We start from the raw sequence: 16,717 nt of genomic DNA, 5'->3' as shown, positions 1-16,717 counted from the left end.
CTTCTGGCAGTACAGTAATATACTTGTTACATACACAAAGTAATATATATTCTAGCCTAGCCCATTTTATACCCGGGGGTATAGAATTTCCTAGCCTAACTTATACCCCGGATATAAAATATCCTAGCCTAAAATAACGTCGGGTATATTCTGGGCGGGGTATAATTTGGGCTCTTACACCGGGAAGGTCTAAGTGTTGAACTTCTGGATCGGTGCGGTAAGGCAAATCAAAAGCCTTTACAAGATATTCTGCTTTAATATAGGCAAGGTCATACATCTGCGTACATTCAGCCCGCGGTCTCTCTCCGCGCTCCTAACCAAAACAAAACCCGTAAATGTGACACTCGCGAAGCGCAACATCTCAGTTAAACATAATGAACACTAAGGTTTTCACTTGTTACACAAAATTTAAAAGATCGGAGGTGTGGAGTAAGCACTGACGGTAAGAAATGGTCAGCATAAGTGGAGGAAAGTAGAATGATGCAACAGTGTAAGGTCGTGTCAAGCCTATTCTCACAGCCTTTACCTGCAGTGTCGTCTGCAGGTGGATGACCTGGAAGGGAATACCCTGACGTACCATCACTGCTACTCCTCCACAACATCCATTATCAAAGATCCCATAAGGAAATCAGACGATTTTCCCCGGTCAAAATCTTTTGTAGTCATACATAAACTGGGTTACATGAAGCTACCGGCAGATGTTTTTGCAGAATTCTTCCATTTTGGGGCCAGTTCCATGACAAACCACCTTTGATAAGGTGTTCCAGCATCTGTGTTGTGACAAACCAACGCTTTTCTTCATAAGGGTTGTTTACCTGTGCAGTTAACTGTTTTAAAGGCCTCTTTTGGACAGGCTCAGGATTTCTTTGCCTGGGCAAAGGACGGACCTGAGCCTTTGGTTCAGGAGCATTCTGTCTAGCAGCAGAGGCCCCTGTGGATGTGGTGACAGCTGGGGTTGTCACCATTGAGGACTGGAGCCATGCCTGAGGATTCCAAATACTCCACTCTGAGAGGAAACTTTTGAACAGGCTTATGATTCCTTTGACCGGGCAAAGGGCATACCTGAGCCTTTGCTTCAGGGATATTCTGCCTAGCAGCAGAGGCCACTGTGGATGTGGTGACAGCTGGAGCTGTCACCGTTGAGGCCTCTGGAGCCTTGACTGATGGCTCCAAAGACCTTACTATGGGAGGATTGATTGATTGATTATTTAAAATTATCTGCCGCGTCAACAGCTAAGGTCTAGGTGGCGAATGCCTTGTTAAATAGAAATATTAAAATATTTAAAACTTTAAAAATCTATCAATAAATATCTTACTAATAACATTAAATATATTTAAAATCAAAGCATAAATATTATGCTCTAAGTGTATAAAATTGTTGCATAAACATTATGCGGGATTAGATTTTATTGAAAATATTAGTCTCCCTAAGGAAACTAATAAGATCCTCTATATCACAATCCTCCCCCAATACATTTTTCAGTGTATATGGGGGAGACAAGTACATACATGTTTGATCTGAGAATGTTGCACATCTTTCCACTACACGTGCGATCATTAATGGCTCTTGGGATCCCTCACAAACTGCTTGACTTTTAGCCATCATCAGCCCATGAGTCAGTCTTGTGTGCCCGATTCTTAGTCTTGTTAATGCAACTTCCACTTTTCGGTAGAGTTGGATGCTAGGCACCCAACTGCCAAGGTCATCTCTAATCTCTCGCAGTTTGTTTCTGGAGGTATGCCTCCATTGTTCCTTCCATTTATCACAAAGACAACTGATGCTGGGCTTCAAGTCACTGTGTGGGAGAGGAAAACGAGCATCTCAAGGCTGAGCGGCAGCTGCCTTGGTCTTCTGATCAGTTCGCTCATTCCCACTGATACCAACATGCGCTGGCACCCAACATAGAGTTACCTTTTCACGTGTTGACATCAGTGCACCTCCCTCACTACTGGATGTGATGAGTTTTAGCTCTTGATTGCTTGCAAGGCACTATGAGAGTCACAATATATCACAATAGAATGGTTCGTAAGATCTCTAGTCATCTTAACTGCTGCAAGGATGGCATGTAACTCTGCAGTCAAGATCGAGGCTGCTAGAGAAAGACTACCAGATGCAGTCTTACTTCTGCTCGCTGCTGCAAAGCCCACACCATTTGCAGACTTTGAACAATCTGTATATATTGCATCTGAACCTTGGTACTTAGAAATATGCTGAAGAAATCTCTCTCTGACTTCTGCTTCGGATTTCTCCCCTTTCCTAATCCGACCAATTCCAGCCCAACTTGATTAGTCCAAGGGGGGAATTGGGGAATTCTAACAGCCAGAACCTTAGTAAGACTTTGATTAAGAAATTCCACAAGATTCCTCATTCTCCTACCATAGGATTGGCTATCCTCAAGGGGGTGGTTCTCCACTCTCAGCATACAGGGATTCCACAGGTGAAGAACTAAAAGCCCCAGTACAACTTCTGACAATTCATTATGAACTGAGTCGAACATCCGGAAAACAGTAGGAGTTACAGATGAATAAGCCTCACAACCATAGTCAAGCTTACTACGTATAAGTGCTCGGTAAAGCTGCAGAAGCGTTGTGCGGTCTGCACCCCAAAATAGATGTGAAAGAACCCACAAAATACTAAGTGCTTTTGTAGCCTTCACTTTTAACTGTTTGATGTGAGACACCCATGTAAGCCTTGAGTCAAAAATTAGACTCAAGTACTTATCCTCTTGGACAAATTGCAGTGGGTTTGCTCCTAAATAGAGGGAAGGATGGAATTTTCCTCGTTTGTGGAAATGTATAGCCATGGTCTTACTTGGGGAGAATTTGAACCCATGATATGTTGCCCACTGTACAACCTGATTTATTGCAGCCTGCATGTATCCTTGCACATCCTGTAAGCTTCCTCCTGAGCAGTACAGTGTAAAGTCATCCACGTACAGATTACACGAGACAGCACTTGGAACAACCTTTACGATGTCATTTAAAGCAGTGGCAAATAGGGTCACACTTAAGACACTCCCTTGTGGGACCCCTCCCAGCTGATCTTCCAGGTTAGAGAAACTGTTTCCCACTCAAACTCTAAACTTCCTGTTAGCAAGGAAGCTTTATATGAAGGTAGATAATGCTCCTCTTAAACCAATGTCATACAGCTTCATGAGTGTGCCATGCTTCCAAGTGGTATCATAAGCCTTTTCTAGGTCAAAAAAGACTGGTAACATGTGACGTCGCTGTGCGAAGGAATTCTGTATAGCAGTTTCCATCCTTACAAGTGCATCTCGGGTCAATCTCAATTTTCTAAAGCCATATTGAGAATATTGAGAATCGGGCAGTGTAAGATGCTCCAGAGGAGATCTCTGCTGTGGATTTAGCTAGCTCATTTGCAACATCTTTTTTGTCTGTGATGATTATGCCATCTATCTTCAAAGCAGGTGGTGACAGTGATCTTCCAGCGATCTTACGCACCTTGTCCCATACCCATGCTAAGGGGGTCCCAGAGTTAATTGAGGAGACATACTGTCTCCACGATGTCCATCTAGCATCCTTTAGCACTCGCCTGGCCTTGGCTTGGGTCATTTTGTAATGGTTCAAGGTTACATTGCTGGGGCGTCGTTTCAACTGCCTTAATGCAGCTTTCCTTGCTCTGACAGATTGTTGGCATTCATCAGACCACCATGGTACCGGAGGTCGACGGTAATGTCCGCTATTTTTCGGAATGGATGCTTCTGCTGCAAGGTGCATTCGTGATGTGAAGTGATTAACAGAATCTTGAACACACTGGAAATCATTCACAGATCCTTGCAATACTGCAGTTGATCTAAAAAGATTCCAGTCCACATGTTCAAGTCGCCAACTCTGCACTCCATTGGCTGGAATACCATTCACCTCCTCCAAAAGTATTGGAAAGTGGTCGCTTCCATGTAAGTCTTCCATGACCTGCCAAGTGAAATTCATCTGTGAATCAGCTGAACCAACTGACAGGTCTATATTAGAGAATGTCCCAGTTTGAATTTGGAAATGCGTGGGAGTGTCACTATTCAGTAAAACTGCCTCTACTCTTAGGAACAAGGACTCCAAGGCCCTTCCTCGAGTGTTGCAAAAAGTGTCTTCTCAGAGGTGATGCCGACCATTGAAATATCCCAAGAGTAGAAATGGATGTGGCAACTGCCCAAGTACATCTTCCAAATCATCTATGTTGAGATTATGTGGAGGAAGGTAGATGGATGCAACAGTGTAAGGTCGTGTCAAGCCTATTCTCACAGCCCTCACCTGCAGTGTTGTCTGCAGGTGGATGGCCTGGAAGGGAATATCCTGACATACCAGTACTGCTACTCCTCCATGAGGTCCATTATCAAAAGTCCCATTAAGGGCTTGAATTTGGAATTCTCTCAGGGAAATTGGATGATTTTTCCTGTCATAATCTCTTGTAAGCATACACAAACTGGGTTACATGAGACTATAAGATGTTGCAGTTCTTCCCATTTTGCATGAATTCCCTGACAGTTCCATTGGATTAGGGTATCCAGTTCTCCAAACTACTTCTTCATAAGGTGTTTGGCAGTACCTGTGGTCAAGGTTTGCCCCACACCTTTAAGCTGTCCCTTTCCAGGATCTTGGGAGAATCTTTTGAGGTTGTTTACCCATGGAAATAGTTTCCACAGGCTTCCTTTTGACAGACAGGATTTCTTTGCCTGGGCACAGAACGGACCTGAGCCTTTGCTTCAGGGGCATTCGGCCTAGCAGCGGAGGCCCCTGTGGATGTGGTGGCAGCTGGAGCTGTCACTGTTGAGGCCTCTGGAGCCCTGCCTGACGGCTAAAAGACCCCTCTTTGAAATGAGTCTTTTGAACAGGCTCAGGATTCATTCCTTTGCCTGGGCAAGGGGCTTATCTGAGCCTTTGCTTCAGGGGAATTCTGCCTAAAGCGAGGCCCTGTGGATTGGTGGCAGCTGGAGCTTGCCACCCGTTAGGCTCTGGAGCCCTGCCTGACGGCTACAAAAACCTTACTTTGGGAGGAAGAGTCTCCTCAATAGACACTTCCACTCCTACTCCGTTTCTCCGTGGATTCACCAGAGCAGTTTCAGCACGTGGTTAAAGGAAGTTGGCCAGAGTGTGTGGTTGTAAGAAGCCACCGGCGGGGTAAGGTTGGGTTGGAAAGGAGGATGGGCTAGAACCGAAGCAAAGGATGTACCTGGCTGTGCAAACAGCACAAGGGCACATCGTTTTCCTCTGGAAACACTAAACTTTCCCTTGCTCCTTATTATCAATAATTTTTTTTCTAATTTTAACCTTTTACAAATTGCTTTGAAGAAGCTTTCCCATGACTTCCTTTGCAGTGATAACAGCATATTGACTGGACAGTTGTCGTCTCCTTGATGACTTGTACCACACTTTCCACATACTCCTTGTTGTCCCATTTTCCTTAAACGCAGAGTTGGCTCCATGCCCATAATCCTGGCATGGAAGCAACCGCATAGGGTTGGGCACATATGGCTTTACTTGAGGTGGGTACTATGCCAACTTAACTGATTCTGGAAGGACTAATGTTTCAAAAGTTTAGAAAGTAGAGCTGTTATCCGCCTGTTCCAACATCAACTTTCTCTTGAAACGTTTTACTGCACTACATTAAAAATTTCTTTAGTTTTCTCTAACAGTTTCTCCATCAGAAGGCCTCTTCAGGTCTCGGGAAAAAGAACAATTCCCTTACACTTATTGAGGGCTTTGTGAGGAGAACATGATACTTGAGCCCCCGGGGGCAGATGGTCCACTCTCCGTCCTGATGACGAACTCAACTATTAGGATACCCTCTGCTGTGGGGTTATGCGAGGATCACATTGCATACCTCAACTATTTTCTGATGTACTTCAAAATATTCAATATCCTGATTGATACAACCATCAATGGTACTTTACTACTGAAGGTACTATTAACTATAATGAAAATACTCTCATATTTACCAGGAAAGATTTCTTTGGTGGATTGAGGAGGACTTTTTCCCCTTCTGCATGTTTGGGAGCCCGGGAACCATTACGTTCCCTTCTTCCATTCTTGCCTTTGGAAGCTGGAAAAGGTTCCAAAGTGACAACATGTGATGTTCCAGAGGGAATGTCGGTGGCTTCACTATAGGTTGTCAGGGAGAAGCTAGATCTTTGTAAATTTGTAGTACTCATACAAAATTAGAATTCTTCATTTTCCTCACTCCCCCCCCACATCAATGGAGTCCAACGAGGGAAGCTATAGTCGGGGCTCAAAATCTCCCTAAAACGCAACAGGGGTAATGAGGAATATACGCAGCCACTATTACAGTACTGATGGCAGTCGCCAGGACCTATGTGGGGCTACCGACTGAACAGTGCCTGTCTTGACCCTGCCATGTTTGACCACCCGTTGATCTTGACCGGGTCCCAACTCCCCTCCGCCTTGATCCAGCCACCATCTAACCAGAATAAAGGACAAAGAGGTGTGTCGCTAGCTGCAGGGTGCAGAGTGCAGCATCACTCAAACCTCCCAGGGCTCCTTCTCCTAAACACAGGTGGAGAGTTCTCCCCCTGGTCCAAGAGGGATGACCAGAGTGGGTGCACAACTCCCTCTCATAGGCTTTTGTGCACCAGGAAAACATTTTGTCTCATCCTCACTGGTGACCCTTCCATGTATGGATAATCTCTCTGGCTGGCTCACCAGATCTTGGGACCTCAAGCCCCCCCACCGGCGGCAAGGCGGCTTCTGTTAGGAGGGCTACTTTGGGAGGAGGAGTCTCCTCCATAGACTCCCCCGCCTAATGGAAGCCGCCTTGCCGGCGTTGGGGGGGCTTGAGGTCCCCAATGATCTGGTGAGCCGACCAGAGGGCTACCCATACTGAGGGGTCACCATGAGGGATGAACAAATGGCTTCCTGGTGCACCTCGGCCTAGGAGCGGGGATGGTGCACCCACCCCCTGGTTTCCTTCCATCTTGGACCAGGTTAGAACTCTCCCACTTGTTTTGCCGTGCGTGGCATCCCGTATTACAGGAGACAGGAGTCCTGGGCCAGGTTGAGGCGGTGCTGCGCGTCTGGCGCCTTGCAGCTGCAACACACCTCTTTGGTCCTTTATTCTCTGGTTAGACGGGCGGCTTGATCAAGGCCCGGGTCAAGTCAATCGGCTGGTCAAATGATGGCTAGGGTCAAGCAGGTACTGTTTAGTCGGTACGCATAGGTCCTGCGAACTGCCATAGTGCTGTAATGGTGGCTGCGTAATTTCCTCATTGCCCCTGTGGCTGTTGGGAGATTTTGACCCCACCTATAGCTTCCCCTCGTGGACTCCATGGTGGTGGTGGGGTGAGGAAATGAAGAATTCCAATTTGTATGAGTACTACAAATTTACAAATCTAGCTCTCTCCCTGACGACCTACGCAATCCCCCGACCATTCCCTCTTGGAACATCACGTATTGTCACTTTGGAACCTTTCCCGCTTCAAAGGGCAAGAATGGGAATCATATGGTTCCCGGGGCTCCCAAACCAGGGTCAGAAGGGAAAAGTCTCCCAATCCACTGGAAATCTTTACCTGTAAATATGAAAACACATTTCTATAGAAGTACCTAGTAGTGAAGACCCTTGAAGGTGTATCAATCATGAGCGGATATTTTCGAAGTACATCGAAAAAGTTGAAGTATGTCAACGTTGATCTCGCCTCACCCACAGCGAGATGGTAGCCTAATAGTTTGAGTGTTTCGTCACCAGCCCGAGAGTGCCGTCGGCGTGCGATATGCCGACATTCCTGGGGCTAAGTTTCATGTTCTCCTCACAAACAACCCTCAATCAGTGTAATGGAATTGTCTTTTCCCGACCTGATGAGGTTGGTTTCTGAGGAGAACTGTTAGAGGAACTAGAGAATTTTAATGTATTGGCAGTAAACGTTTTAGAAAAAGTTGACGGTTTGGAACAGTCCCTACCACCAGCTCTCCTCTAACTTTTAATACGTTGGTCCTTCCAGAATCAGTTAGTTGGCATGGTACCACTCAAGTAAAGCCATATTACCCAACCCTATGCGGTGCTTCCACTCCAGGGTTATGGGATGGAGCCAACCTCTTGCCGTTTAAGGAAAATGGACAACAGAATATTTGTTAAGTGGTGGTGACGACATGGTCATCAAGGAGAATGACAACTGGAAGCTCCTGAAGCTTCTTCAAAGCAGTGTAAAGGTACAAATTTTGAGAAAGAAGTATTGATAATAAGGAGCAAGGAGAAAGTTTAGTTTTCCAGATGCAAATCGACGTTCCCGTGTGCTGTTTGCACAGCCATGTAATCCTTTGCTTCGGTTTCTGGCCCATCCTCCTTCTCCACCACCCTTGCCTTCCAATGCTTTCTTACACCACACACTCTCCACTTCTTTTACACCTCGTCTCCCAATTCTGAAACTGCCCTCTGGTGAATTCCACCAAAACGAGTAAGGAGTGATGGGTCTATGAAAGAGACTCCTGGCTCCCAAAGTAAGGTCCTTTGGAGCCATCAGGTGGGGCTCCAGAGGCCTCAACGGTGACAGCCCCCGCTGCCACCATATCCACAGGGCCTCTGCTGCTAGGCAGAGATGCCCCCTGACCCAAAGGCTCGGGTTTGTCCTTTGCCCAGGCAAAGGATCCTGATGTCGTTCAAAAGACTCATTTCAGGTGGGGTCCTTGGAGTCCGTCAGGAAGGGCTCCAGGGTCTCAACAGTGGACAGCTCCAGCTGCCACCACATCCACGGCCTCTGCTGCTAGGCAGATGCCCTGAAGCAAAGGCTCCAGTCCGTTCTTTGTCCAGGCAAAGAAATCCTGAGCCTGTCCAAAATGAAGCCTGTTGGACTAGTTCCCACGGTACACCCTCAAAAGACTCTTCCCAAGATCCAGGAAAATGGACAGCCTAAAGGTGTAGGGCAAACCTTGACCACAGTGCTGCCAAAACCTATGAAAAAATAGTTTAAGAACTGGATACCTAATCCTAATGGACTGTCCAGGGAATTTCATGCAAAATGGGAAGAACTGCAACATCTGATAGCTTTTTTTCAATGTAACCCAGTTTGTGTATGCTACAAGAGAAGTTATGACAGGGAAAATCATCCGATTTCCTGAGAGGATTCAAATTCAAGCCCATTATGGGACTTTTGCAATGGAGCCTCTGGAGGAGTACAGTAGCTGGGTACGTCAAGATATTCCCTTCCAGGCCATCCACCTGCAGACAACACTGCAGGTGAAGGCTGTGAGAATAGGCTTGACACGACTACACTGTTGGCATCTATCTACCTTCTCCACATAATCTGATATAAATGATTTGGAAATTCTACTTGGCAGTTGCCACATCCATTCTGCTCTGGAAGATTTCAATGGTCGGCATCACCTCTGGGAGACACTTTGTGCAACCCTCTGAGAAGGCCTTGGAGTTCTTGCTCCTAAAGAGTAGATGCAGTTTTATTGAACAGTGACACTCCCACACTTTCCACAATTCACACTGGGACATTCTCCAATATAGACCCTGTCAATTGTCTCACCTGATTCACAGATGAATTTCACTTGGCAGGTTATGGAAGACTTTACATGAACGCCCATTTTCCATACTTTTGGAGGAGTAATGTATTCCAGCCAATGGAGTGCAGAGATGGCGACTTTGAACATGCGGACTGGAATCTTTTTAGATCACTGCAGTTTGCATGGATCTGTGAATGATTTCCAGTGTGTTCAAGATGCCTTGTTAATCACTTCACATCACGAATCACCTTGCAGGGCAGAAGCATCCATTCCCAAAGTAGCGGGCATTACCGTCGACCTCCAGTACCATGGTGGTCTGATGAATGCAACAAGCTGTCAGAGCAAGAAAGCTGCATTAAGGCAGTTGAAACGACGCCCCCGTGATGTAATCTTGATCCATTACAAAAGACCCGAGCCAAGGCCAGGCTAATTCCAAGGAAGGCCAGACGGCGTCACGGAGACAGTATGTCTGCCTGATTAACTCTGGACCCCCTTAGCATGGGTATGGACACAGTGTGCGTTAAGATCCTGGAAAGACACATCACTGTCACCACCTGCATTTGAAGATTGATGGCATAATCACACAGATAAAAAAAGATGTTCTAATGAGCTAGCTAATCCATGGGCAGAGATCTCCTCTGGAGCATCTTACACTGCCCGATCTCCACTCTTCAGGCTGAACAGAGAACAACCACCCAGTGTCGTTCTTCATAGGACTGCAGCAGAACTTCCATACAACTTCATTTTTGCCAAGGAGAATTGACTCTCTTGCTTTGGCAGCTCTGACGTAAGACTGCCCAGGAATGACGATATTCCATACCAAATGATATCTCACTTACCAAAGATCCCAAGTTCTTGTTGGACCTATTCCATATGATATATAGGAGGGTACGTGCCAATCCACATGGAAAGAGTCTATAATCATTTCCTGTCCTAAACCTGGCAAGGAGCTTCCCACCAGGAAATTACAGACCATTTCCCTCACCGGCTTCATCTGCAAGCTGATGGAGAATGGTAACTTCAGGTTGACATGATGCTAGAAAGGAACGTGCTGACCCATATCAATATGGGTTTAGAATAGATTGAGATCGGACCACAGATGCACTTGTAGGATGGAAACTGCTATACAGAATTCCTTCGCACAGTCGACGTCACATGATAGCAGTCCTTCTTTGACACTTGAAAAGGCTTATGATAATACTTGGAATCATGGCATACTCAAGAAGTGTGTATGACATATTGGCTTAAGAGGAGCATTACCTACCTTCATACAAAGCTCCTTTCTAACGAAATTTAGAGTTCGGGTTGGAAACAGTTCTCTAATCTGGAAGATCAGCTGGAAAGGGGTTCCCCACAAGGAGTGTCTTAAGTGTGAACCTGTTTTTGCATTGACTATAACTGACATTGTAAAGGCTGTCCCAAGTTCTGTCTCATGTAATCTGTATGTGTATGACTTTATCAACTTGTAATGCTCAGAAGGCAGCTTACAGGATGTGCAAAGGAACAAAACCCAAAACAAAATGCAGGCTGCAATAAATCAGGTTGTACAGTGGACAACATATCATGGGTTTCAAATTTCCCCAAGCAAACCATGGCTATACATTTCCACAAACGCGGAAAATTCCATCCTTCCCCCTATTTAGGAGGCAAACCCACCACTGCATTTGTCCAAGAGGTTGAAGTACTTGGTTCTAATTTTTGACTCAAGGCTTACATGGGTGCCTCACATAACGTTGAAGTAAAGGCTACAACAACAGCCCACTTAGTATTTTGCGGGTTCTTTCACTCTATATTGGGGGTGCAGACCGCACAACACTACTACGGCTTTACCGAGCGCTTATTCGTAGTAAGCTTGATTATGGATGTGAAGCTATTCATCTGCAACTCCACTGTTCTAACGATGTTAGACTCGGTCATAATGAAGCTCTCAGAATCTGTACTGGGGCTTTTCAGGTCTTCACTGGTGGAGTCCCCTGTATGCGAGATTGGAGAACCACCTCTTTCATTACACCGAGAATAATGAACTGATTTACTACACGAGACCTACAAAGATTCCAGGATCCTAAATCCAATTGGTTTTCAACCCCCTTGAAGATAGCCGCTCCTAGGTAGGAGAATGATGAATCTTGTGGAAGATCTTAATTTGCGTCTCACTAAGGTTGCTGGCTGTTGGAATTCCCCAAATTTCGCCTTGGACTACTCAAGTTGAGCTGGATTAGTCGGAATGGGAAGGGGAGGATTCCTAAGCCGAGTCCGAGAGAATTTCTTCAGCACATTTCTAAATAACCGGTCAGATGTCAATTTATACAGATGGTTCGAATCGAAAAGGCGTGGTTTTGCCAGGCAGTGCATGAAGGAACATTGCATCTGGAGTCTTTCTTAGCAGCCTCGATCTTCACTGCAGAGTTACAATCCATCTTACAGCAGTAAGATGACTATAGATCTTACGAACCATTCTGTTTGTGATATATTGTGCTCTCGTATTGCCTTACAGCAATCAAGAGCTAACTCATCACATCCATTAGTGAGGAGGTTCAAGATTGGCTTGTCACTGATGTCACAAAACTTAAAAGATAATCGATGTTGGGTGCCACGCATGTTGGTATCAGTGGGATGAGCGAGCTGATCAGAAGGCAAGGCAGCTTGCCGCCTCGCCTTGTGATGCTCGTTTCCTCTCCCACATCACCGACCTGAAACCCAGCATCAGAAGTTGTCTTCGTGATAAATGGAGGGACAATGGAGGGCATACCTCCAAAAACCAAACTGCGAGACATTAGAGATGACCTTGGCATTTGGGGGCGAACTAGCATCCACCCCAACCGAAAAGTGGAAGTTGTATTAACAAGAATAAGAATCGGGCACACAAGACTGACTCATGGGCCAATGATGGCTAAAAATGAAGCACTTTGTGAAGGATGCCAAGAGCCATTAAAACGATCCGCACATGCAGTGGAAAGATCTGCAGCATTCTCAGACTAAAGAAGTATGTACTTGTATCCCCCATATACACTGAAAAACGTATTGGGGGAAGATTGTGACATAGAGGGTTTTTATTAATTTCCTTAGGGAGACTAAATCTTCAATAAAATTTAATCATGCATAATGTTTATGCAATAATTTATGCACTTAGAGCATAAAATTTATGCTTTGATTTTAAAATCTATTTATTATTATTTGTAAGATATTTATTGATAGATTTTTAAAATTTTAAACATTTTAATATTTCTAGTTAACAAGGTATTCGCCGCTAATGACCTTAGCTGTTGACGCGGCAGTTAATTTTAATGAATCAATCAATCAATCCTGCCTTCCGATAGCCTACAGGTCAAATGTGGGCAAGGTGTACTACCTGTTTTTCCTCCCGTGCAGGGTTACTGCGTGTGCTAGAAGACTGTGTAGCATCCAGTCCTGGGACAGGCTGTTACTGAGGGGGAGGGATATGGAAGATTTGGAATCTTCCACAAGTGCTAAAAAAGAAAGGAAAAATCACGGGTGCTGGGCACAAGTGGAAAAACCGTGATGACAAGACATCGTACGAGGTACGATCACGTGATGATGATGTGTGTGAGTGAGCGACCGGCAGGGCTGACCCCGGGTCGCTCACAGTGGTCTGAGAGACGCTGTTCAAAAGAGAGACGGAGGAACCAAAGGCCAGGGTGTCGTTTGGTGGTTATTCTGGTAAGCGGGGCTTGTCAGTTTTTTTTATCGATTTTTTAAAGAACTTTCCATTTTGATAAGATTGAATGTTTTTTAAGAATTTTTAATATAGTTAAATGATTTTAACAAAATTTTTAACTTACTGAAATAATTTTGTAAAAAAAAAATAGGGGGGGGAAATATAGAGAACTTTTACTTAGTTTTCTCAACCCCTTATTATGGGAAATTTATGATTTTAATGTTATTAAAATAATTAAATTTACTTGGAAGAATCTGTTTTCCCCCGTTTTCTTTTAAAAACCGTGGTGGGGGCGGCGATTATATTTTAAAAGAAATCTTAATAATGCTTTATTTACTAATTCATATACATATGTGTATTAATATGTATTATGTATATATATATGTATATGTATTATATGCATATGTATTGTAAAATATATATAATATGCAAATTATATGTATATATATATTATATTAGTAATATATATATATATAATATTATAATGCTATAAATTATAATAATTATGTATATATAACGTATATAATTTTGATATATATATATATATTATGTATATTATTATGTATTGTATATATATGTTATTTATATATTATTATGTATATATGTATTATAAGTATATATTTATATATAATGTATATATTATGTATATATATATTGTATATTTTGTGTATAATATATGGTATATATATGTTATATATAATAGTATGTATAATTGTTATATATTTATATAATAATGATATATATTATATAATATGTATAATAGGGATAATATATGTATATAGTATTATATAGTATATATTATATATGTAATAGTATATATATGTATATTATGTTATAATATAAATTATGTATATATTATGTAGTATATTTATTATGATGTATAACATACATGTATGTATATATATATTATGTATATATTTTTAGTTTTTATGTATATATAATATTATTATATTATTATTATATAAATGTATATAATATTTATAAAAAATTATATATATATATTGTATATATATATAGTATTATATAATATGTAATATAGTATATATTGTATATATATTATATATTTTAAATAATGTATATATATATATGTATATTATATGTAATATATATATGTATATATGGTATAGTATAAAATATTTATATTGTGTATATGTATATTTTTGTAATAGTTATATGTATTATGGTATTGTATGTTATAGGTAATGTATGTATATAGAAATTGTGTGTATAGGGTTTATATATTAATATGTGTATATAATATATATATATAAATAATGTTATATGTAGTATTAATATGTATATGTAATTATATATATGGATATGCATGCAATTTATGTAAAGTAATAAATATCATAAGTAAATATGCGCTAGCTAATGTTTAACCGTGCTCTTCAAATTCATGACTGACAAAATGAATGATTGAGGGACGTGCTTAGGTGGGTTTTGTTTTTTGGCTGGCGGCTGGCGGGCTGGCTGATTGATAGGAGGTATGAGGTGGGGTTGTTTAGGTTTTTGGCAGGAAAGGAGGGAGTGGGGTAAGTAGGATTAAGCTTGTCAAGAAATTGGAATTTGCATGTCAAAAATAAAACAAACTTTTATAACCCAGTAAAATATTCATCATAGGAATTCATATACATAAAAAATAAATAACTCCTATTAAATCTGAAGATATGCATTATTTTGTGTATATGCTTTTTCATGTATATAAATTTTTTAAACATACATTATTAGTTTCGTGTAACATTTTCATTTTTTTCAACATATTTTTACCACCCTCGGGGGGAAGGGAGGCGGGAAAGGGAGATAGACTTTTAACGAGTGGGTAGAAAGGCGCGCGGTTTAGTAGGGGGGTAGGTATTGGGTATATAGGTATATGGGTAGGCTATAGATCATACAGGGCATATAGGTAAAAAATTATATAAATATATATATATATAAATTATTTTAATATATATATAATATTAATATATATATAATATAACTTAATATGTCCTTTTTACCTACCTATTTACATATTACATACCTACCTGTACCTTATACCTTTTTTAAAATTAAAATTTACCTAATTTACATATCATATTTCTACCTATTTTACCTCATAAAACCTAGTGCCTCCTACGAAAAGCGTTGGTGGGGTTGTGTGTTTTTGGCGTGGCGTGTGCGTGTAAAAATTGTGTAGTGTGGTTTAGGAGTGAGTGCGCGCGGCGTCGCATGGCATGTGCATGTGTGTGTGTATGTATGTGTGTATTCATACAACATAAACAAGCGGCACATGGCACACACGGATTTCAAAATTTTTTGGTTGGTTTATCTCGATACGATAGTGATTCCCGAGCGCCTTGTAGTTTATCCCTAAGGTCAAGGGGTATGGGGTCCTCCTATATAAGGCAATCCACTGCCCTTTTGGTATCTATAAGAGAAAAAGGGTCGGGAGTCACCCTGAGGAAAAAAAAGCGGAGCCGGAGTCCCGAAGGCATTTCGTTGTCGTTTGCGACTCGTTTTGGCAACTCCTCGACGCCAGTGTGAAAAAAGTATCGGGCTTTTCCCTCCTTTTGGGTCCCTCGCTGTGTGGAAGAGGGAGTTTCGCATGGGCAACAGCTTGCTTGCTCCCGATTCTTTGTACAGGGATTAAATTTACCTATCGGGGGGGGTAGAGACAAAGTCGAATCACTGAAGGTGGTCGTTTTATATAGATATATGGTAGTACATACAAAAAAAGGTAGTATATGGATATATAGTAGGTAATAATATAGGTAGGTATATAGCTATAAGGTGGGATATGCTAATAGGGAGGGATAAGCTATAAGGGAGGGTTATAGCTATATAGGTAGGGATTAACTATATAGGTAGGTATATAGTATATAGGTAGATATAAGCTATATAGGGAGGTATATATATAAAGGTAGGTATATGCATATGATAGGATATAGCATATAGGGAGGTATATGCTATATAGGTAGGGATATATATAGATAGTAGTAGATATGAAGTACATATAGGAAGGTGTGTATATAGGATCAGGTAGGGGGGTTTACAGATGTGTATGTATGTAGTATATAGTGTGTAGTATGTAGTATGTAGTATAAGGTAGGTAAGTGGGATATAGGAAGTAGGTAGGTAGGTATATAGGGATGTATGTATGTAGTAGGTAAATAGGTATGTAGAGGGAGGTAGGGATATAGGTAAGTGGTGGTATGATAGGTTTTAAAATGTAGGAGGTAGGTAAGTAGGTATGTTGTAGGTAGGGAGGTATATGGAAGTGGTAGTATATAGGTAATATGATGAGGTATATAGGGGTTTTGTAGGTAGGAAGTAGGTATATAGGTAAGTAAATTATAGGTAGTAGGTAGGTAGGTATATAGGTATGTATGTTCATGTAGGGAGGTTTAAAAGGTAGCTGTGGTAGGGTTTTTAGGATGTATGTAGGTAGTATATAGGGGATTAGTAGGTAGGTATATAGGTATGTATGTATATGTATGTAGGTAGGTATTAGGTAGTATATATATAGTAAAGGTAGGTAGGGAGATTATAGGTATGTATGTAGGTAGGTATATTGTAGTAGTATGTAGG

This window comes from Penaeus monodon, chromosome 4 (genome assembly GCF_015228065.2).
Source record: "Penaeus monodon isolate SGIC_2016 chromosome 4, NSTDA_Pmon_1, whole genome shotgun sequence".
NCBI lineage: Eukaryota > Metazoa > Arthropoda > Malacostraca > Decapoda > Penaeidae > Penaeus > Penaeus monodon.
The sequence above is the reverse complement of the archived record's forward strand: the minus strand, read 5'-3'. Positions refer to the sequence as shown.